The sequence below is a fragment of the Cricetulus griseus genome, chromosome 2 (assembly GCF_003668045.3).
Source record: "Cricetulus griseus strain 17A/GY chromosome 2, alternate assembly CriGri-PICRH-1.0, whole genome shotgun sequence".
Classification (NCBI taxonomy): Eukaryota; Metazoa; Chordata; class Mammalia; order Rodentia; family Cricetidae; genus Cricetulus; species Cricetulus griseus.
Window position 1 is genome coordinate 101,312,604 of NC_048595.1, and position 21,793 is coordinate 101,334,396.

Here is a 21,793-nt window from a genome sequence, read left to right on the forward strand (position 1 = left end):
TTCAGTCTACGAAAACTCAAATGGAGGTAATGTTTGCTGGATTCCAAAGTTGTGGATATATTTAACCTAATTAACTACACAAAAGAAGTTTCATTGTATTATATTTAAATGTATACATTTTGGTGCTAGGCATTGCAACCCTGGCTTTTTTGCTTGCTAAGCATGCACACTACCACTGAAGTATATTCTCAGCCCTGGCATCAGTAGCCCAATAAACGAGAAAGTACTTAGCAGGGCTGGAGAAATGGCTCAGCTGTTTAGTGCACTAGATCTTACAGAGAAAGTTGGAATAATCCTCAGCACTCAGAGATGGATTACAACCATCTCTAATTCCAGTTTCAGTGGGTTCAATACCATCTTCTGACCAGGCACGTACATGGTGCATATACGAATTTATACATATTAAACATGGAATTTGGGGGGGGGGGAAGTTTGAGACAGGGTTTCTCTGTGGCTTTGGAGGCTGTCCTGGAACTAGCTCTTGTAGACCAGGCTGGTCTCGAACTCAGAGATCCACCAGCCTCTGCCTGCTGGGATTAAAGGCGTGTGCCACCACCGCCCCCGCCCGCCCGGCTCATATTAAACATGTTTTTAAAAATTATTTAAAGTTTATTTTATTAACCAGGTATGGTGGGTGGCTCTTGCTTGTAGTCTCAGCACTTGGGAGACCAAGGCAGTTTGTTGTAAGAGGCCACCATGGTCTGCATGATGAGACTAGGTTAGCCTGGGCTGGAGTGAAACTGTTTTCAATTTTTTTTTTTTTTTTTTAAGATCATGCTACAATTATAAATCATTATTTGAGCCGAGTGGTGGTGGTGGTGGCGCATGCCTTTAATCTCAGCGTTCCCAGGGCAGAGGCAGGCGGATCTCTGAGTTCCAGGCCAGCATGGTCTACAGAGGGAGTGCCAGTATAGTAAGGACTACAAAAACCAACCAATCAAACACCCCTCCCCCGAAAAAAACAAAGTTTCTTTGTGCTTAATCCCTCGAGGTTAACCTCTTTATTAAGAGCTGGCTCAGGTACCTACCAAAGACACAAAATGCGATTCGGGTCTTTTACGGGAGGAAGTAGCTTTCCCTTTCCTTATCGCAAAACCGGGTCAATCCTAGCCTCTTGGGCTAGAACACGACGTTATAAACCTCTGACATCGGTAGGCGTTCAAAAATATGTTAGTCGTTTTCTGAAGAAGAGTGCTGGGAACCCAGAAAGCAATCCGCATTTGACTACACTGAGGTCTCGAGGCCCATCAGCCGGAGGACGTTCTCGGTATCTCGACTAAGCGGCTGGCCGTTGGCGATTTCCCGCGCAGAGAGCAGGGCGGAGCGCCAGTCCCGCAACGTGGTAGCTGGACCCACTCTCCGCCAGAACTACACCTCCCAGCAGGAACCACGCTGGTTCGCTTGGCAGGTGGTACCCACGGGTACTAGCCCGGAAGCTAGCCCTACAATACTTATAGTAGCCAGAGTCTGGAGTTGCATCTACGGGAAAAGGCGGCCTTACGCAGAGGTTTTGCCGCGCAGCACGCTGGGAGTTGTAGTCCACTCCCGCGATGTCTAGAGGCTAGGCTCGCTTTGAGTGGTTGGGCCATGTCACGTGATGGCAGAGGCGGCCGCATGCAAGTAACTTGCAGTTCTCTGACGTCATCACAGCGCGACAGCACGCTCCATTAGTGGGTTCCCTGTAGTTAGCGGATAAAACGACCCTGAAACTCCAACCACGAGCAATGCCAGCATCCCTACTGCCTCCACATAGTCCATCTCTCCAAGCTGCCAGAGCAGTACTCACCAGCTGGGTAGACCTACTCAAACTTCAAGTATTGGCTCCTCCCTCCCCCGTGACGTAGGCATCACGTGACGGGCAGGGCCGCCTCTGCCGCCGCCGCCGCTTTGTAAGAGGCACATTGGCAGGTAACGAGCGGCGGCGGCAGCGGCGCGTCCCGAGTCCAACGAGAGCAGCAGCGGTAATTGTCATCCTATCCCCTTTGGTCGCTCTTCCAGGGCCGTGAAACCTGCAGTGTGTGCTTTCTAGACCTGGGCTAACGTCTTCTGAACTCCCAACACCCTTTGGGATGCCCCAGGGTCTGCCCGGGTGGACCCGGCCGAGCTTCCCTCGCTGGTTTCTTGTTTCCTTAAGTGTGTCCAGGCCTGGGCACCCTCCTTCCTCTCTTGCTTAGGTTGCCCTGGGCTTCCTGCTCCCCCCCATCCTAGTTGGCCGGGCCCCACCCAGCCCCAGGGGGCGCCTTCCCTTCCCCCCCCTCCGGGTTTCTGTCCTGGAGGGTGTGGTTTTTCTCTCCCACCTCGGTCCCTGTGTGTAGGCTGGAGCTCCCCCGCCACGCTGTCGCCCTCATTCTGACCACCTTTCCGCTTTGCCGTCTGGCTCCGGTCCTGGGACTGGTCGTAAAGCCCAACTTCTGCGCTCCAGTCTTTCTCTACGTAACCTGAAGACATAGTTCAATTTTACTTCTTTTCAATCCGGAGGGCTTTGGCGTTAGTTGAAACCCAAGTTTCCTTCCTCATGCCCTGTTCTTGTAGTTTGGTTGTGCCACAGTTTATTCTTTTCTTTAACGTAAGTTGAAAGTGCTTTGTAAACTGTAAAGCGTGCTGTTAGAATTCAAATCATAATTCTTTAGCCTGGTGCATTCCAACTCCGTTTTCTTTAGCACCGGATCACTGTGCTATTCTGTTCTCTTACTTTCCTCCTGAATTGTAAGTTTCGTTGCCCAGGCATGTCAATTGTCATCACTCAGGACTGTTTTCTCTTGGAGTTGGTCTTCGCATCATTCCTGCTGTTTCCTGCTTTAACATAACCCTGTAGTTTACTACCACCTCTACACCTTTCTACTTTATTTTCAGGGTGCACATTTGCCTACATTTTGACTTTCCCCAGCACTTGTGTCAAGGTCTCTCCATTAGGTACCCAGAGATCATCTTTTATTTGAAGAGCATGGCCTTTTTGGGTCTTTTTGGAGTAGAGCGTTGCACTATTTAGCCAAGGCTGGCTTCCATCTCAAGATCCCCTTGCCTCAGTTTTTCTATGGTGGGATCTCAAGATGCTTGGATTACAGGCAATCACTACTGTGCCTGTTTATTTTATTTTTGGTTTTCGAGACAAGGTTTCTCTGTGTAGCTTTGGAGCCTAGACTGGAACTCTATAGACTAGGCTGACCTCAAATTCAGAGATCCGCCTGCCTCTACCTCTTGAGTGCTGGAATTAAAAGTCCTGTAACCATCTCCCCGACATCCGGCGAACTTTTTTTTTCCTTTAAGTGAATTGTCTTTTTACATGTCTCTCTCTCTCTCTCTCTCTCTTTTTTTTTTTTTTTTTTTGGTTTTTCGAGACAGGGTTTCTCTGTGGCTTTGGAGGCTGTCCTGGAACTAGCTCTTGTAGACCAGGCTGGTCTCGAACTCACAGAGATCCGCCTGCCTCTGCCTCCCGAGTGCTGCTATTAAAGGCGTGCGCCACCAACGCCTGGCTATACATGTCTCTTCTATTAGTAAAACTTTTTGTGTGTGTGTCGGCGGGGGAGGGTTGAGACGGGACTTCTCTGTGAAACTGTCCTGGAACTCAGTCTGTAGATCAGGCTGGCCTGGAACTCAACAGAGATCCACCTGCCTCTGCCTTCTTTAATGGCTGGGATTAAACTGCCACCTCCCGGCTTGGTACAGCACTCCCTCTGAGTTAACTATTTGTAAATTCGTCCTTTGTTTTGAGACAGGGTTACTCTGTAGCCTTGGCTGTCCCACATCTCGCTCTGTAGATCAGGGTGGCCTTGGACTCACAGAGATCTACCTGCCTCTGCCTCCAGAGTGCTCTGATTATAGGTGTGTGCCACAGCTTCCTGGTGCCTGTTCTTTTTTTTTTTTTTTTTTTTTTTTTTGGTTTTTCGAGACAGGGTTTCTCTGTGTAGCTTTGGAGCCTATCCTGGCACTCGCTCTGGAAAGGCTGGCCTCGAACTCACAGAGATCTGCCTACCTCTGCCTCCCGAGTGCTGGGATTAAAGGCTTACGCCCAACACCTAAATTCTGTAGTGTAGTTTAGACATTGGACTAGTTCTTTGGTATGGTCTCCACCTATTTTAGGAAAGAATAAATAAATCCACTCTTTGGAGATGATCCATTGTATCTTGCTTGCCTTCAGGGCCTCTTGGCTAGGCCTGTTTTTCAGTTGCTATGAAGATTTGGCTTACAGAACAAAGGTGTTTAGTTTCCCATTCCAATCTTCTGCTTGCTGACTTCATGTCTTGCTCAGTTTTCCTACTTTGGGCTCATTCATGTTCTGTAAGAGACCTCTCCCCTCACCCCTAGGGCCTGACCTGTATTTTTCTCACACTGCTGACCTACCCCCTCCCTTGCTTCCTTGCTGCCTCTGACCTTCAAAAACTAAACATTTCACAGAAAGGGAGATTGTTTTGTTTGACATAGGGTGGAAGTAGTAGCGTGGAAGAGAATGAGGCCATGAGAAAGGATTGTGGTAATTGCTTCTCCGGCCTGTTTCCTGCTGCTCTGGTTTCCTCTGGTCTCTCTTTAAATGTGTATTGGGCTAGCCATAGTCATATGAAGTGCTCTTCAGGGGTCTCTCTTACTACTTTGAAGTATAGGAGCTTTATTATTTTGGGAGAAATGGTGGAAGAACATGGTTACAAGAATGAGTTTATTTTAATTAATGAACTTTTTATTAATTTATTTTTTGAGATGAAGTTTGGGCAGCCAAGCTGGCCTCAAACCCAAAGTCGATCTGCCCCAGTCTCTTGAGGGCTGGGATTACAGGCACATGCCTGGTTTTAGGTTTTGTTTTTTTGTTTTTTGTTTGTTTTTCGAGACAGGGTTTCTCTGTGTAGCTTTGGAGCCTATCCTGGCACTCACTCTGGAGACCAGGCTGGTCTCGAACTCACAGAGATCCGCCTGCCTCTGCCTCCCGAGTGCTGGGACTAAAGGTGAGCGCCACCAATACCTGGCTTGGTTTTAGGTTTTGATGTTTACCCTTTAAGAATATAAAATGCATTTAGAAAGTATAATCCTGTCTTGCAATGTAGACATGGTCTAAAGTGATTTTACTTTGAAATGTTAGCCTTGACATTGTTTTTGTTTGTTTGAGGTGGCCTCACTACATAGCTCCTACTGGCCTGAAATTCAGAGATAGTCACCTGGAATGCAGCCTTGATGTGTTCATGTTTGTTTGAGACTCTAGCCAGGCTGGTTTCCAACCCAGGGTGTAGCCTCAAGTTGTTGCAGTCCTTTTCTCCAGACTCCCAAGTGCTGGGATTCCAGGTCTTTGCTTCCATGCTCTGCTTCTGATAGTTTTGCAGCTGTTTTGTTGCTGTTTGCAAAATGGAGATGAACTTGGAGGAAGTCAAAGGAAGATTTTGTTTAGGAAATGCCACCAAAAGCCTGTGGTAGAGTTTTGCAAGTTTTGACTGAGAAATCCATCTTTCATCTTTCTCTTTACAAAGTCAAACCAAATTTATCAGTTCCGAGTTCCCACAATAAGAATGTGTAAGGCCTATGTTTGTGTTGTTTTTTTGCCTTTTTCAAAAATAAGTTTTGTCTTCTTTGGCATTGTTTTCTTCCAAAGTTAACCTTTTTTTGGGGGAGTGATGGGGGTGCTTGGTGATTGAACCCAGGGTTGAGGATATACTCTGCAAATGAGCTATACCTTCAACTCCCTGTACTTCTTAATGAAAGGAAATTTGTTGAAAAATTTGTCTTTTTAAATTCAGGGCCTACAAGTAGGCCAGGTTAGCTTTGAATTTGATGGGTAGCCAAGAATAAGCTTGAACTGCTTTCTCTGCCTCCACCTTTACCTCTTACAGGTGTGCTCCACAGGGATGCTTGAGAAATTCTTTGATATGGGGCATTGGAGACCAGGTTTTATGAATTTTTGGCTGTGGGACACAGTTGCTTGTGGACTGACTTGAGTTTAAGTTGGTACCCAGTTAAGTATTTGGAATTAAGGCCTGGAACAGGGCTGTGTTGAGCAGTGAAGTCCCTTGGTTAAGACTAGGCAATATTCTCGTTTTAAAAGTTGTTAGGGGGCTGGGTGTGATGGCGCATGGTTTTAATCCCAGCACACTTGTAGGCAGAGGCAGGCCATCTCTGTGAGGTCAGGTCATCTCTGAGATCAGGCCAGCCTAGTCTACATAGTCCCAGGATAACCACTGATTTAAAAAAAAAAAAAAAAAAGTGTTAAGAGGGCTGGAGAGGTAGCTTAGGTTAAAAGCTCTTCCAAGTCTGATGCGTTGAGTTTGATCCCTGGAATCCCATGGGAGAATGACACTGGGTTCCTGTTTATTCATGCACACACACATGAATAAAATAATTATGTTTCTTTTAAAACGTCGTTAGGAATGTGGAGGTGTGGGTGTGGTTGAGTATGGAGAGCTTCTTGCTCAAGCATCAAGGCCCAGTCTTCAGTACTGAGAGAAAAAGTGTTTTTTTTTTTTTTCCCCCTCCAATTTGGACATTAAAACTTACTAGAACATACCTTATTGTTCTTTTTTTATTTTTTTATTTTATGTGCATTTGTGTTTTTGCCTGCATGTGTGTCTGTGTGAGGGTGTGGGATCTCTTGGTACTAGATTTACAGTTTTAAGATGCCATGTGGGTGCTGGGAATTGAACTTAGGTCCTCTGGAAGAGCAGTCAGTGCTCTTAATCTCTGAACCATCTCTCCAACTCTACATTATTCTTTCTCTCTCTCTTTCTTTCTTTTTAAAATACTTTATTTAACTTTATTTTATGTGCATTGGTGTAAGGATACCAGATCTCCTGGATCTGGAGTTACAGACAGGTGTGAGCTGCCATTCGGGTGCTGGGAATAGAACCTGGGTCCTCTGGAAGAGCAGCTACTGCTCTTAACCACTGAGCCATCTCCAGCCTTCTTTTTTTTTTGTTTGTTTTTGTTTTTCGTGAGAGGGTTTCTCTGTGGCTTTGGAGGCTGTCCTGGAACTTGCTTTGTAGACCATGGTGGCCTTGAACTCAGAGATGGACTACCTGCCTCTGCCTCTCGAGTGGTGGGATTCTGGCCTACATTATTGTTTCTAAGGCTAAAAAATTAATTTTTTTCTTTTAAAGTTTTTTTTTGTTTTGTTTTATGTGTATGAATGTTTTGCCTGAATGTACAACAGGTGTGTGCCTGGTGCCCATGGAGGCCAGAAGAGTCATTGGATCCAGTGGAATTGGAGTTGGTTATGTATGAGTCACCATGTATGTACTGAGAATTGGATGTTAGGTGCTCTGCAAAAGCAGTTAGTCCTCTTAATGCTGCAAATCTTTCCAGCCTCAAGAATATTTTAAAAAATTATTTGTAGAGGAGAAAATTTCTGTTTTTCTTTTTTCTTTTTTTGAGTCTGGGTTTTGCTGTATGGCTCTGGCTGACATGGAACTTACGTCATAGCTGAGGCTGGTTTTAGGCTCATAGTGATCCTCCTGTCTCAGCCTCCTTAATGCGGCTGAGTTTAAAGGCAAGTGCCACCACACCTGTCTTAAAGGTTCCATTTTAAAGGTGTCCTTGCTGGGTCTGACACACACCTGTAATCCCAGTTTGTGATTGCAGCAGGAGGATCATCACAGATTTGCTGATGCCCCCCCTACATTTTGAGTTCCAAGCCTGCTTTGACTCTATAGTGAGGCTTTGTTTCAAAAAAGCAAACCAAAAAACAGAAGCCTACTTATTTTCTTGTTTAATAACTGAACATTGCCAAAACTTTTACAATGAAAATGCTACCCCTTAGATTGCACATGATGGACTCGTATAATCTAGGCATCTAAGCATACTGCTTCTGTCTGTGAGATTGAAAGATATATTGGGTTTTAGTATGGTTAACTTAAAGGAGCAGTATGTTACGATAATTACAATATCAGCACCTTTCACAATGATACTGGGGCCAACAATATTCTCAGATTAGGTTCAGACTATTTGGAGTGTTTTTGTATAGGAGGTAAAGAAATAAAAGGGTGTGTGTACAAAGAAAGTGGAATTAGAGAGAAAGGACCTTCAAGCAATTCTGAACCATCAAATTTTTTTCCCTATATGTTCCCCCCTTCTGATTTTTCAGATATCTCTGTGTAGCCTAGGCTGCCCAGGAACTCAGTAGATCAGGCTGAACTGCTCTAGTTCAGGACAAGAGGTGAAGGCAGGAGGTTCAGGTGTGTCACTTGTGGCATTCCTCCTACCTGTATCTCTCAAGTTCAGGGACACAGGAGTGCTCCAAATCCTCTGAAAAGTGGATTTCATTTGGTTCTCAACCCCTGAGTCAGAGGACTCTTGTGGATGTTGAAGGACTCTTTCACAGGGGATGCCTAAGAACATCAGGAAACACAGATTTACATTATGATTCATAACAACAGCAAAATTACAGTTAGGAAATCGCAATGAAAATTATGGTTGGGGGTAACCACAACATGAGGAACTGTATGAAAGGGTGGAGGCATTAGGAAGGTTGAGAACCGTTTCTCTTTGTTTGTTGCTGAAACCTTGTTTCTTTCTTTCTTTTGGGGGGAGGGGAGGTTTTCGAGACAGGGTTTCTCTGTGGCTTTGGAGGCTGTCCTGGAACTAGCTCTTGTAGACCAGGCTGGTCTGGAGCTCACAGAGGGTCTGCCTGCCTCTGCCTCCCAAATGCCTTGGGGAAACCTTGTTTCTTTTTGGTGTTATTTGTTAACTTGTATTTACTAGAACCTTTCTATATTAAATTTCTATTGTGTATACACATTTCAGTAATATCTAAATTAAATTCCACATTTTGTTTTGTTTTTTTGAGAGAGGGCTAACTTGGAACTCACTCTGTAGATAAGGCTGGCTTGGAACTCACAGAGATCTACCTGCCTCTGCCTCCTGAGTGCTGGGATCAATCAAAGGTGTGGACCACAACCATCTGGCTGTTTCCACATTTTAAGAACTTTTAATGTATGTTTGCTTATATAAGTGTATTCTGTGTGTGCATTTGGACCATGTACAGGTTACCTCTTGTTCATTTTTGTCCTTCCTTAGGCCAGCTGGAGTTACAGGCAGTTGTGAGCTGCCTGACAAGTGTGCTGGAAACTGCAGCTCATACTCTTAACTGCTGAGCTGTGTTTCTAGTGTGCCTCCCCCCTCCCAGAAAATCTACTTATGTCCCCCATTGCTGGCCTGTAACTCTCCTTGTATACACCAGACTGGCCTTGAACTTACTGTGCTCAGATAAAAGGCATGCCCCACCATACCTACTTTATAAGTTTGGTTTATTTTATTTATTTATTTTTTTAATGTGTGTCAATCTCATTTTGAGAGGCAGTAAAGGCATATAACAAGGATGGAGGTGCTGCAACCCAGTGATAAGAGTGCTTGCCTAGACCTTAGATTCAGTTCTTTGTACTGTTCCCCTCTTCAAAACAGTGATTGGGAAATATCTGCACACTTATAGGAGAAGCCAGATATTGCACATCAAAAGCCTTAGTTAAGTGGCGGTTCACTATTTTACTCCCACAAAAGATGGTAATGTGATAGAGTTGGCACAATGAGATGTACCCAAACTAAGGTAGGTACTCTTGGTCTGGCTGGGAGTGGGAAGGAAGTGGCAGGTTTTATTTGCTGGCTAGATTGTGATAATTACAAAGCTTAGAAAATACACTAAAAGTCATTTAATTACATATTTAAAGTGGACTTTATGTTTTGACCATCCCCCACTAAAATTTTGGGGATACTGTGAGGTGAGCAAATTGAACAGATAAACAAAAATTTCAAGCAGCATATATTAACCTACAATTTTTACCAGTTATGATAACCAAGCATTAGAAGTCCATTATCTTTTTTAGGTTCCCCACAGGCGTAGGAAACAGTATTTGATCAAGGTTTCCTAATCTCAAAATTAGTAGATTTCAAGTCTGACTTCTGGACTAGTGCTCTTAATCATGCTACTTTACTACTTTGCTTGTCTGAAATACTGCTATCTGGGAGTACAGCCAGGTGCTAGCTGATAAACCAAAGTAAGCAAGCAAAGGAAAGGAAATCTAACACCTTTGTAGTGTTGAAGGCTGTGTCTCGATACTAGATAAGGACTAGGAATGGGATGCAGAGGTGGGGTCTTTGAACCGTGTAGAGTTCCATCAGACTTCACACATCTATTTTGCTATCTTATTTATTCTATGTGGAAGCATTTGAGTTGAACTTTTCCTTAAGTTTTTCCATTCTGATTTTTGGTAGCTTTTGAGATCCGTGTGGTGAACTGATATCTAAGCCCTGTGCCAGTTTATATGTATCCTATGAAGTGGTCGGGCACATACATTGAGGATCACTGTGTTTTCTCAAAGGAGCTATATCCCCAGGCTTCTTCCTTTCTTTTCCCTTCCTTCCTTCCTTCCTTCCTTTTTCTTTCTTTTTAAAAAGATTTATTATGAATACAACATTCTGCCTGCATGTATGTCTGCACACCAGATGAGGGCACCAGATCTCATAGATGGATGTGAGCCACCAGTGGGTGCTGGGAATTTAACCTGGGTCCTCTGGAAGAGCAACCAGTGCGCTTAACCACTGAGCCATCTCTCCAGCCCTCTTTACATCCTGTTGCTCTAACCCGCCAAAGCCGTATTCATGCCCCAGCACTTGCTTTACCCTAAGCTACCTTACTTTCCCAGGTAATTACTGATGCTAGTAGAGCACACAATTTGTGTCAAGGGGACACACTCAAGTCTTGAATTTTATATTTCAGGAATAAGAAAACGAAATAGTGTTGAGTATTTAAGGACAAATGCAGGAGAGCAAAAGGGAAGACTGCAAACAGGAATCGTAACCTGGGGGTAGCATTTCTTTTGTTGGAGTGATAAAGTGATGGAAACCAGACTGAAGGTTAAGCAGCTGGCTAGAGAAGAATGGAGACAATGACTGTATTCCTTAGGGAAAGAGCTGAAGTAGTCATTGTTTGCAACAGAGCATTCAGTTTCCAGTAGTGAATGGGAGGAACTATTTTTTTGAACTTTCATTCTTGAGGTTAATGTGCACCTAGATAACAGTTTAACAGGTCTTTCTACATTACCATCTGGGAAATAGATCAGGAATACTTTTTATGAATAGTGTGGTGAGAGATTTCCTTATTTAAGGGATTTTGTGTTTTTGGTGTTTTAGTAAAAGCTGACATTGGTAGGTACTTAAGTAGCAGGTGTGTTGATATTTTTTAAATGGATCACATTGCTTGATTGGCACATTCTTTTTGTTTTGTTTTGTTTTGAGACAGGGTTTCTCTGTGGCTTTGGAGGTTGTCCTGGAACTAGCTGTTGTAAACCAGGCTGGTCTGGAACTCACAGAGAACCACCTGCCTCTGCCTCCGAGTGCTGGGACTAAAGGTGTGCACCACCACGGCCTTGCATGATTGGCACATTCTTTAGGTAACTTGACATTTAATAAAATTGGTTTTGGGACAGTGAAACAGTAATAAGGATGCTAATAGAATAAAAGCATTTTTCTTTTAAAAAATTATACATTTTTGGGGAGGCAGAGGCAGGTGGATTTCTGAGTTTTAGGCCAGCCTGACCTACAGAGTGGGTTCCAGGATAGTCAGGTCTGCATAGAGAAATCCTGTCTTGAAGAACCAAAAGAAAAAAGAAAAGGAAAGAAAAAATCCTAACTTTGTAGTACTATCTAGAGATAATATACTTTTATCTTGAAATTGCTCCCCACTAGCTGGACATTGTGTAGCACCCTTTAATCCTAACACTCAGGAGGCAAAGGCAGGCAGATCTCTGTCTAGTCTACAAGAGCTAGTTCCAGGACAGCCTCCAAAGCTACATGGAAAAACCCTGTCTCAAAGAAAGAAAGAAAAGAAAAGAAAAGGTGTGGACCACCACTGCCGGGCGGGAAGATAGCTTAATTATCCAAATCAGCAAGGAATTCGTTCTGTAACTTAGTGAAAATCAAAGGAGTTTTGAGTGTTTGAAGACTTGAAGGCTCTATAATGATACGGTTAAAAATACCCTTCCTACTTTAAAAAAGGTCTGTGAATCAGTGATTTAAAACAGTAAAGATGTTTAAGAAATGCATGACAGGAAAACTATTTGAAGAATTGCATTGTCCTTGGGTTTGGAATTTTGGTTTTGGAAAGTAGCCATCTTGTGCTGCCCCGAAGTTAAGTAGACATAAGTACTGCTACTTTGAGAAGTCACCCGAGGATAAGAAAGCAAGATGTGATGATGAATTTACGTTAGGAAAGCAGTTCTTAGGTCTGCCTTCAAATAAACTTGGAATTATTTCCTTTCTCAATCATCAGTTAAAATAACTGATGAGTCAGAAAAATTACTGTTGGTTTGGGTTTTTTTGAGACAGGGTTTCTCTGTGTAGCCCTGGCTGTCCTGGAACTCATTCTGTGTACCAGGCTGGCCTTGAACTCAGATCCATTTGCCTCTGCCTCTCAAATGCTAGGATTAAAGGGGTGTGCCACCACTAGTAGGCTTAAAATTAGTGTTTGTAATACTCTGTTGCCAAGGAAGTAAAAAACTGCATTTATTTATTTTACATCTATCTATCTATCTATCTATCTATCTATCTATCTATCTATCTATCTATTTATCTATCTGTCTAATCTATCTGAGACAGGGTCTCTATATAGTCCTGGCTATCCTGCAACTTACTCTATAGACCAGGCTGGTGTTAACTCATGGAGGCATTCTGCATCTTCCTTGATAATGCTGGGATTGAAGGCAGCATGTATCAGCATGCTTGCCAACACTGCTTTTTTGCAGGGGATGGGAGAGTGGGGGTTCAAGACAGGGTTTCTCTGTGACTTTGGAGGCCATCCTGGAACTAGCTCTTGCAGACCAGGCTGGTCTCGAACTCACAGAGATCTGCCAACCTCTGCTTCCCAAGTGCTGGGATCAAAGGCATGTGCCACCGCCACCACCACCTGGCCGCCACCACTGCTTTTAGAAAGAATTTGTATTGTAAAAGGGTGGAACCAAAAAATTTGGGCCTAGCATGGTGGCACAAGCCTTTCTGTAATGGCCGTACTTGGAAATGGTGGCAGGTGGATCCTGTGAGTTAAAGGTTGACCTGGTTTACATTGGGAATTCAAGCCAGCCAAGGCTATGTAACTAGACAAGAGTTGTTTTTTTCTTTTTTCTTTTCTTTTTTCATCTGGGTCTTTGTAATAAACATGTAAATACATATTTACAGTGGAGATGCTTTCTAATAGAAAGTAAATACACAAAAGAAATTTTGGTCTTCACCAGAATCCATCATTATATATCCATTTCTGAAGATGATGTGAAACAATTACATCAAGTTCATTTATATTTAAGATTCCTATACACATAATTCAAACAGAGTAACAAATAGTTTTCTTATATAATTAATGCTTCATTCTGCATTTCAATTTTCCTTTAAGAAGACTCCATTATCCAACAGTAGGGAGCTCTATGAGTTTTTGTACAACTGTCTGCAACCTTCATCCTGATCTGACATTATAAACACTGTCACTCAGCCTGCACTGTTCATGCCATCTGGACACGTCTCACATTATGTAGAGAGTTGTTTTTTCTTTTCTTTCTTTTTGTTTTTTTGAGACAGGGTTTCTCTGTAGCTTTGGAGGCTGTCTTGGAACTCTCTCAGTAGACCAGGCTGGTCTTGACTGAACTGAAGTTGTCAGGTTTGGTGGCAGTGGTCTTTACTTGTTGATCCATCTTGCTGGCCTGGCTTTTTATTTCTTGAGATAGGTCTAACTGTGTACAGCACAGGTGAGCCTGGAGCTTACCATCTCCTACTTCAGTTTCTTTTGTTTTTTTTTCTTCTTCGAGACAGGGTTTCTCTGTATTGTTTTGGAGGCTGTCCTGGAACTAGCTCTTGTAGACCAGGCTGGTCTCGAACTCAGAGATCCGCCTCTGCCTCCCAGTGCTGGGATTAAAGGCATGTGCCACCACCGCCCGGCTCTACTTCAGTTTCTTGAATGCTAGGATTCCTTTGAAGTTTGCTTTAGTATCCATAATAATACTAATACTTAGCTGAACTGAGTAAGTGAAGTGCTATACATTTTAAGGTTTATTTTAGTTATGAGATGTGTCTGTGTGTTGCTGTCTGCAGAGGTCAGAAGAGGGTATCAGATCCTTTAAAGCAGGATTGTCTATTAGCTGTGTCTTAATGTGCTGGGAATTGAGTGTCGTCTAGAAGAGAGTAGTAAGTGCTTCTAAGCACTGAGCCATCTCTCTAGCCCCAAGGCGCTATAATTGTAATGCTACTTTGCTTTCATATTTTACTTTTATTTTTTATTTTATTTTCTCAAGACAGGATTTCTCTGTAGGTAGTCCTGGCTGTCCTGGAATTCATTTTGTAGATCAGGCTGGCCTTGAATTCATAGAGATCCATCTGTCTCTCCTTCCCAAGTGCTGGGACTAAAGGTGTTCTCCACCACTGCCTGGCTTATATTTTAGTTTATTTATGGATAGCCATCACTATGGTGCAGAAAGAGCCTTGGAGAAGTACATTTCACTCAGCTGTTTATTTGTTCTGAGACAGGATCTCTCTTTGTAGCCTTGATTGGCCTACAACATATATCCGACTGTTCTCAAATTTGTGGTGATCCTACAGTTTGTCTCAAGACTTACTGGAAGGAGTTACCACACATGAATCACTATGGCTTTTTGTTTGTTTATTTATTTTTTAAGGTAGGGTCTCAAGCCCAGGCTGGAACTTAATATGTAGCTCAGGCTAACCTCATATTCTTGGGACTCATCCTATTTCATCTTTTCAAGGGAGGATGTAATTTCAGGCACAGACCAGTGTGCCCAGCATAGTATAATATCCTAATGATAATACTGTCTGGATATTATTTGAGAAGTGCTTGTTAGAGTGAATATAAAGTTTTGTGTGTGGGTGTGTGTAGGTATGTGTATGCTATGATTTGAATCCAGGCCTCATGGTCCTTCATGCATGCTGTAGGAATATTCTTTAACTTTGTCTTAGACCTTTGTCAAAGAAACAGAAGGATCACCACAAGTTTGAGGACAGTGTGATATATGTAGTAGGCCAATCAGGGCTACAAAGAGAGACCCTGTCTCAGAACAAATAAACAGCTGAGTGAATACACTTCCAAGGCTCTTTCTACATCATAGGTCCTGTGAAACACTGTATGTATATGGGCTTTTTGTTTGTTTGTTTTGTAGACAAGTCTGTTAGAACTTAGGGTTAAAGATTAGTTTGAGTAATGAGTGACTTTTCAAGGGCAAAAGAGGATTTAAAGGCTGGGTATGTAGCTCAGTGGTAGATGGTTGCCTAAGCATGTATGAAGTCCTGGATTTGATCCCTAGCACTATGAAAGATTTGAGCAATAAAATAATAAAAAAGATGAGGCTTTAGAGCTGAGAAAGCTGGATAGGAATGGGACACAAGTATGGAAAAAGCCACAGGCAATGAAATACTTTTCCTTTTTTGACTGTGGGTAGCTGGATACAATTTGTCTGTACCAAATAAGATTTGATGTCCTCTAATGTTCAAGAGTTCACCAGCACTCATTTTTTTCACAAGCAGGTTATAAGCACAGCCCCACTGACAACACTGGGTGGGTGTAGGAGTTCATCCTTGTCCACCAGCTGCTAGAGGCCTGACCCTGCCCTCTGCAGCTGTGGAGAATAAAAGTATCAGCTTGGTCAGCTCCTGGCATGTGAACACTAGCAGTTGAGCTGCATGGAATTAGGGCTCATAATTGAATGTTTGGCACCCTCGTTGCCATATTCTCTCCCAGATTGGCAGTGCTGATTTCTTCTTGTTGCCTGTCCTGGACCAGTAGAGATTTTTTACTAAGTTAATTTCCCAGGCAGAAAAAGGTTATGAATAATGGATTCTGATAGAAAAAGGAAAAATGCATATTGGATATTAAATGAAGGTAATAAACTAGAACTGGTCACAAGAGTTCAATAATGTTAACGACACAGAGGGAGTAATTGTTGGGTATTTGAAAGGCTGTGGATCTTGTTGGAATTCTGGCCCAGACTAGATATTTTGGATTAGGGATGAGGCATTCAGGTGATGTCAACAGTTGCTGCCTCATAGGAGGAGGCCAGGTTGGGGGATGAGTGTACACTTGGGATCATCTTTTCCAAAGAAAGAGACTCAGAACTGAGTAATACTCTCTCTGAAAGCATTCGTCCTTTTTTGTGGGTGAATGTGTATAGAGGCCAGAAGTTGATTCTGGATGTTTTCCTTAGTTCTCTACCTCATTTTTGTATGAGTCTTTCTCTGAACCCAGTTTGACAGTTCAGCTAGATTAGCTGACCACGTGTCCCGGAGATACTTAGGTCCACCTCATCAGCCCTAGAAATTACAGGTGTGCACCACCATGCTTGGCTTTTATGTGAGTCCTGGGGCTTGAACTCACATTGTCATGTTTGTGGGACAAGGAAGCATATTCCCGGCCTTTCTTTGAGCATTTTTGGTGGCGTCTTGCTTGTTTTTTTGAGAGGTCTCCCTGTATACTCCTCTCTGGCCTGGAACTCACAAGTGGAGTGGAACTTGTGGCAGTCCTCATTTGACCTCCTTAATGTTGGAAGTAGATCACTGACTGTTCTTCCAGGGGTTTGATTCCCACATGGTGGCTCACAACTATTTCTAATTCCAGTTACAAGGGGTCTGCTGTCCTCTTCTGGCCAGGCATGTACAGATAAAATATACAAACAAATGTACCATATACATAATTTTGTTTTTATTTTTAAATGAGCGCAAATGCACATGTGCTTGCCTAAGGAGTCCAGAGATGTTGGATCCCCTGGAGCTGTAGTAATAGGCAGCTCAGCTGCCAGATGTAGATGTAGGGATTGAATTTGGATCCTCTGAAAGAACAGTACATCATCTTAACTGCCTAGCAATCTTTCTAGTTCCATGTGTGTTAACTTTTAAAGATTATATGTTTTATGTGTTTGTGTGTGTGTACCTGAGTGGACATATGTGCACTATATGTATGCAGGTTCTCAAGGAGGCAGATAGCTTATAACAATTCTCAGTTCATTCTAAACTGAGAAGTCATATCTCCCTTCTTCCTCCTCCCTGCCCCCCAGCAGCAGGGATTGAACCCAGGACCTCTTAAATGCTAGGGAAGCAATCTGTCACTGAGCTGGATCATCTGCTCTGCTGGGATCTCTTGGAAACAGTTGTTTGTCTGAAGTACCTTACTTGCAAAGGAAAATAATTATCAGTTTAAACTTTTTCTAGGATCATTAAGATGGCTCAGTGGGTAAAATCACTTGTTTCAAAACCTGATGACCTGAGTTTGACCCCTAGAAACCTAACTCCCTAAAGTAGACCTGACTTCCATATATGTACACTCTCCTTATGTCACAACTGTAGACCATTTATTTGTACTTTAGGTAATGGAGGAAATTTCTGATTTTCTTTTAAAGAAGTTAAAAATGTATCAACAATTCTAAGTTAAAATCTATCACTATCACGTTTTTAGTTTACTTTGAATAAGGTGAGGTAAAAAGAATAGAAATTTCATTTGGTGTTTGATTTTCTGTCTTTCATTTGTGTTTTGAAATTTCACTGGGCATATTGGAGTAACCTCATGCTTTCTGTAGCTCAAGAACCTGAGATATGGAACAGTTCCTGACAGATTATTTTTAGAAGTCTTGCTCTTGTCTGTTTCTATTCTAAGAATTCTCTTGGAACTTGTTCCAGAGTAGTAGAGCTGATGGAAAACAGTGTAAATGCAGTTCCTATGCCTGGCAGTTGGGTGTGTGCTGCAGACACAGCTCTATTTACTACATAAGGTTCTGTTTCCAAAGGAAGACAGAATTTCTCCATGTATTTTGGTGTGCTAGTTGAAGGTGTTTCTTTTTAATCTGGTTTCCATTCCTTCCATTTTCAATTTAGAGGCAGTATACAATTTTAAGGGTTTTTGGTGATCCCTCCCTCCCTCCCTCCCTCCCTCCCTCCCTCTCTTCCTTCCTCCCCAGCTCTCTTTGTAGTATATATGGGGGGTGGGAGTGAAAGATGTGAGTGCTGTGTGTGTGTGTGTGTGTGTGTGTGTGTGTGTGTGTGTGTAGGAGTTAATTCCTATCTTCCCACTTTGTTGAGGCACACACAGTCTCTTGTTCTGTCATGCTGTGTATTTCAGGCTTACCGGCCTTGATCTTCCTGCTAATTCTGTCTTCATCTCCCATCTCAGCGTAAGAGTGCTGGAATTACAGATGGCTTTTAGCTGGGTTGGAGGAACTGGGCTTCTGTGGTGAGTGTTTTTACTCCCGCTGGAGCTGTTTCACCCTCCACCTCTATTTAAAAACAAAACAAAACAAAACAACATTTATTTATTTATTATGTATACAGTGTTCTGCCCGCATATATGCCTGCAGGCCAGAAGAGGACACCAAATCTCACTATAGATGATTGTGAGCCACCATGTGGTTGCTGGGAATTGAACTCAGGACCTCTGGAAGAGCAGTGAGTGCTCTTAACAGCTGAGCCATCTCTCCAGCCTCTTCCACCTCTATTTTTGTTTGCTAAATTTCATAAAATTGTAGGTGCATGTGTGCCTGTTTTCTTTTGTAGTAGGGATAGTACCCAGGACTTCACATATGCCAGAAAAGTGTTCTGCCACTGAGCTGTGTAATTTATCTAATTATTTGTATGTATGCATGCATGCATGTATGTGTATGCCTGTGGAAAACAGAAAAAAAAAGGACATGTCATTTTTCAAATAATACTTAAACATAATGGAAGCAATGTAAAGCTAAGAGTCCTGGTATATACCAATAATCCTAGCACTTGGGAGGCTGAGACAGGAGGATTGTTTGTGTTCTGGGCCAGCCTAGGCAAGTGCCTATCTCAAAAATAAAATAAAATAAAAAAAAAATAATAAAAAAAATAAAAACCCGGGCTGGAGGGCCACCTCAGTAGTTAAGAGCACTTACTGCTCTTGCAGAGTAGTTCCCAGCATCCTTGTAACAGTTCACAACCATTCTTCAGTTCCAGGAAATCTGATGACTTTTCATTCCTCCTGGGGTACGAGGCACACAAGTGAATACACATACATGCAGGTAAAGTGCTCACGCATAAAAATATATCTTTAACTTAAAAACCAGCTGGTGCTGGTGGCACACACCCACAATCCCAGTACTAGGGAGGAAGAGACAGATCAAGTATTCAAGGTTATTATAAACTACATAAAGAGTTTGGGGCTGGACCTGAGGTTTGTAAGACTATCTCCGATAAATAAATAAGGGGAAAGAAATCCAAAAACAAACTATAAGCTATAAATTGAGTGGTTCTTTACAAAGCAACTATTTTGTCTGGGTTTGGTTGATCATGCCTTTGATCCTATTATTTAAGGCAGAAGTAGGCTCTCTGAATTCAAGGCCAGCCTGGTAAAAATTATAGCTCCAGGACAGTCAGGACTGTCAGGCAACGATTCCTCAAAACAGAACATACTATTTTGCTCCTTGAACTGGGGCCATTTTTTTTTTCTTTTTAAATCAAATAATCACATCTTCATTAAGGATGCTTTACTTGCTGATTAAGTGGAGATAAAAAATTTAAATGTTTAAGCCAGGCAGTGGTGGTGCACACCTTTGTTTCAAGCACGTGGGAGGCAGAGGCAGGTGGATCTGGGTGAGTTCAAGGCCAGCTGGTCTATGAAGTGAGTTCCAGAACAGCTGGGGTTGTTACACAGAGAAACAACCTGTCTCCAAAAACAAACAAACAAACAAAATTTAACTGTTTATACTCAGTGAATTAGTGAGATTGTTTATTTTTTTATTTTTTATTTTTTTGGTTTTTTGAGACAGGGTTTCCCTGTGGCTTTGGAGGCTGTCCTGGTACTAGCTCTTGTAGACCAGGCTGGCCTCGAACTCACAGAGATCCACCTGCCTCTGCCTCCCAAGTGCTGGGATTAAAGGCGTGCACCACCAATGCCCGGGGAGATTGTTTATTTTTAAACATTTTGTGTATATAGATGTTTTTCCTGTAGGCATGTCTGTGCACCTGGTGCCTGCAATGCCCAGGGAAGCCAGAAGAGGGTGTCATACCCTTTGGGACTGAAGTTACAGATAGCTACAGACTGCCACATGTGTGTTGGAAATTGAATCTGGGTCCTCTGGAAGATCAGCCAACACTTTTAACTTCTGTGCCATTTTTACAGTCCTTAAATAATAATGATGATGATGATGTTTTTTTTTTTTGAGACAGGGTTTCCCTGTGGCTTTGAAGTCTGTCCTGGAACTAGCTCTATAGACCAAGCTGGTCTTCAACTCACAGAAATCTGCCTGCCTCTGCCTTCCAAGTGCTGGGATCAAAGGCGTGCGCCAACACTACGGGGCCTGAAATTATTTTTAATGAAGGAGTCTTTTGTTTTTTGTAATAGGGTCTCATTATATAGTCCTTTTTGGTTTGCAATTCACTGTGTAGACTAGGCAGGTGTTGAACTCATCCATCTGCCTCTGCAGGACCTAACTCAAAAAAGATATTCATTCATTCGTTTATTTATTTAATGTGTGGCTTTGTGAGTGTGAGTACCAAGTGCCGTAGAGACCAGAGGCATTGGATGTAATTGGAGTTAAGGGAGTTGTAAGTAGCTTGGAACTGAACTTGGGTCCTATGCAGGAGCAGTCTGTGGTCTTCATCTCTGAGCTATCTTTCCAGCCCTGAATTAATTTTTAAAATTATGCAGTTAATGTTTGTGTGCTTATGGGGCACAGGGCCATGATGCAAACATGGAGGTTAAAAAACAAATTGTGGTAGTTGGTTTTCTCCTTCTACTTATAGGTTCTAGGGATTGAACCCAGGTTTTTAGGCTTGGCAGCAAGTGTCTTTTTAGCCATATTGCTGGCCCCTAATTTTTATTTTAGTTTTGTTCCTTTTTTTTTTTTTTTTTTTTTTTTTTTTTTGAGACATTGTTTCTCTGTGTAGTCCTGGCTGTCCCGGAACTCAATTTGGAGACTAGGCTGGTTTTGAAGTTAGCTATCCACCTATCTCTGCTTCTCAAGTGCTGGGATTAAAGGCCAGCGCAACTACCAACACTAATTCTCTTTAATTTAAAATTTTATTATTGTGGGCCAGTGCTCACATGTGGAGACCAGAGGACATTTTTAGGCAATTGGTTCTCTCCTTCCACTCTTATTAAACTTAGGTTGTCAGGTGTTCTCAGCAATCACTCTTACCTACTAAGCTATCTTGTGTAGCTAGCTTTTTTGTCAGACTGTCTTGACTGCTAGCCAAAAAATAACAAGACAGACTTCTTAATTATGAAAGCTTAGATTTGTCCCCAACGAGCTCATTTGTTTCCTTTGTTTTTTGAGACAGAATTTCTCTGTAGTTGGAGCCTGTCCTAGAACTCAAAATAATATTTTTCTCAAAATGCAAAAATTTGGGGGCCAGCAAAATGACTCAGTAATTAAAGATACTTGCTACTAAACCTCACAACCGAAGTTAAGTCACCAGGACCCATTTAATGCAAGGCGATAACTGACTCCTGCAAGTTTTCCTATGACAATTCCAACATGGCACACATAAAATAAATGAATGTTTTATTTTTCTGAAGAGTATTTTTTAAAAGTTGGGGCTGGGGATAATATAGCACAGTAGGTAGTATCCTGAGCCAGCATGCATGAAACCCTGAATGATTCCCTAGCACTACATAAAGCAGGGTATACTGAAGCACAACTGTTGTTCTACATTCAGGTAGAGATAGAAAACCACAAATGCAAATCCATCCTTACCTACAAAGTAAGTTTGAGACCAGCCTGGAATACAGGGGATCCTATTCCTCCTAAAAAGAGCAAGATTGTTGTAGAATATTTATTTACACTGTAGAGATGCGTCTCTACTTAAGGCACCTTCTCGTTGATTTAATACA

At 42.5% G+C, this 21,793-nt stretch overlaps 1 protein-coding gene across 2 annotated transcripts in view; it reads left to right on the plus strand.

The window, feature by feature from the left end:
* Positions 1-1,822: 1,822 nt before the first annotated feature.
* The window catches only part of Ubap2 (ubiquitin associated protein 2), an 86,431-nt gene continuing 66,460 nt past the window's right edge, over positions 1,823-21,793 (plus strand). Inside the window, exon 1 of one of the 2 annotated variants that reach the window (XM_027403353.2) lies at positions 1,823-1,961. The gene's annotated coding sequence lies outside the window, so the exon portion shown is untranslated. Of the gene's footprint in view, positions 1,962-18,920; positions 18,981-21,793 lie in introns of those variants that run through there. The other variant, XM_035439924.1, reaches the window with a different exon arrangement.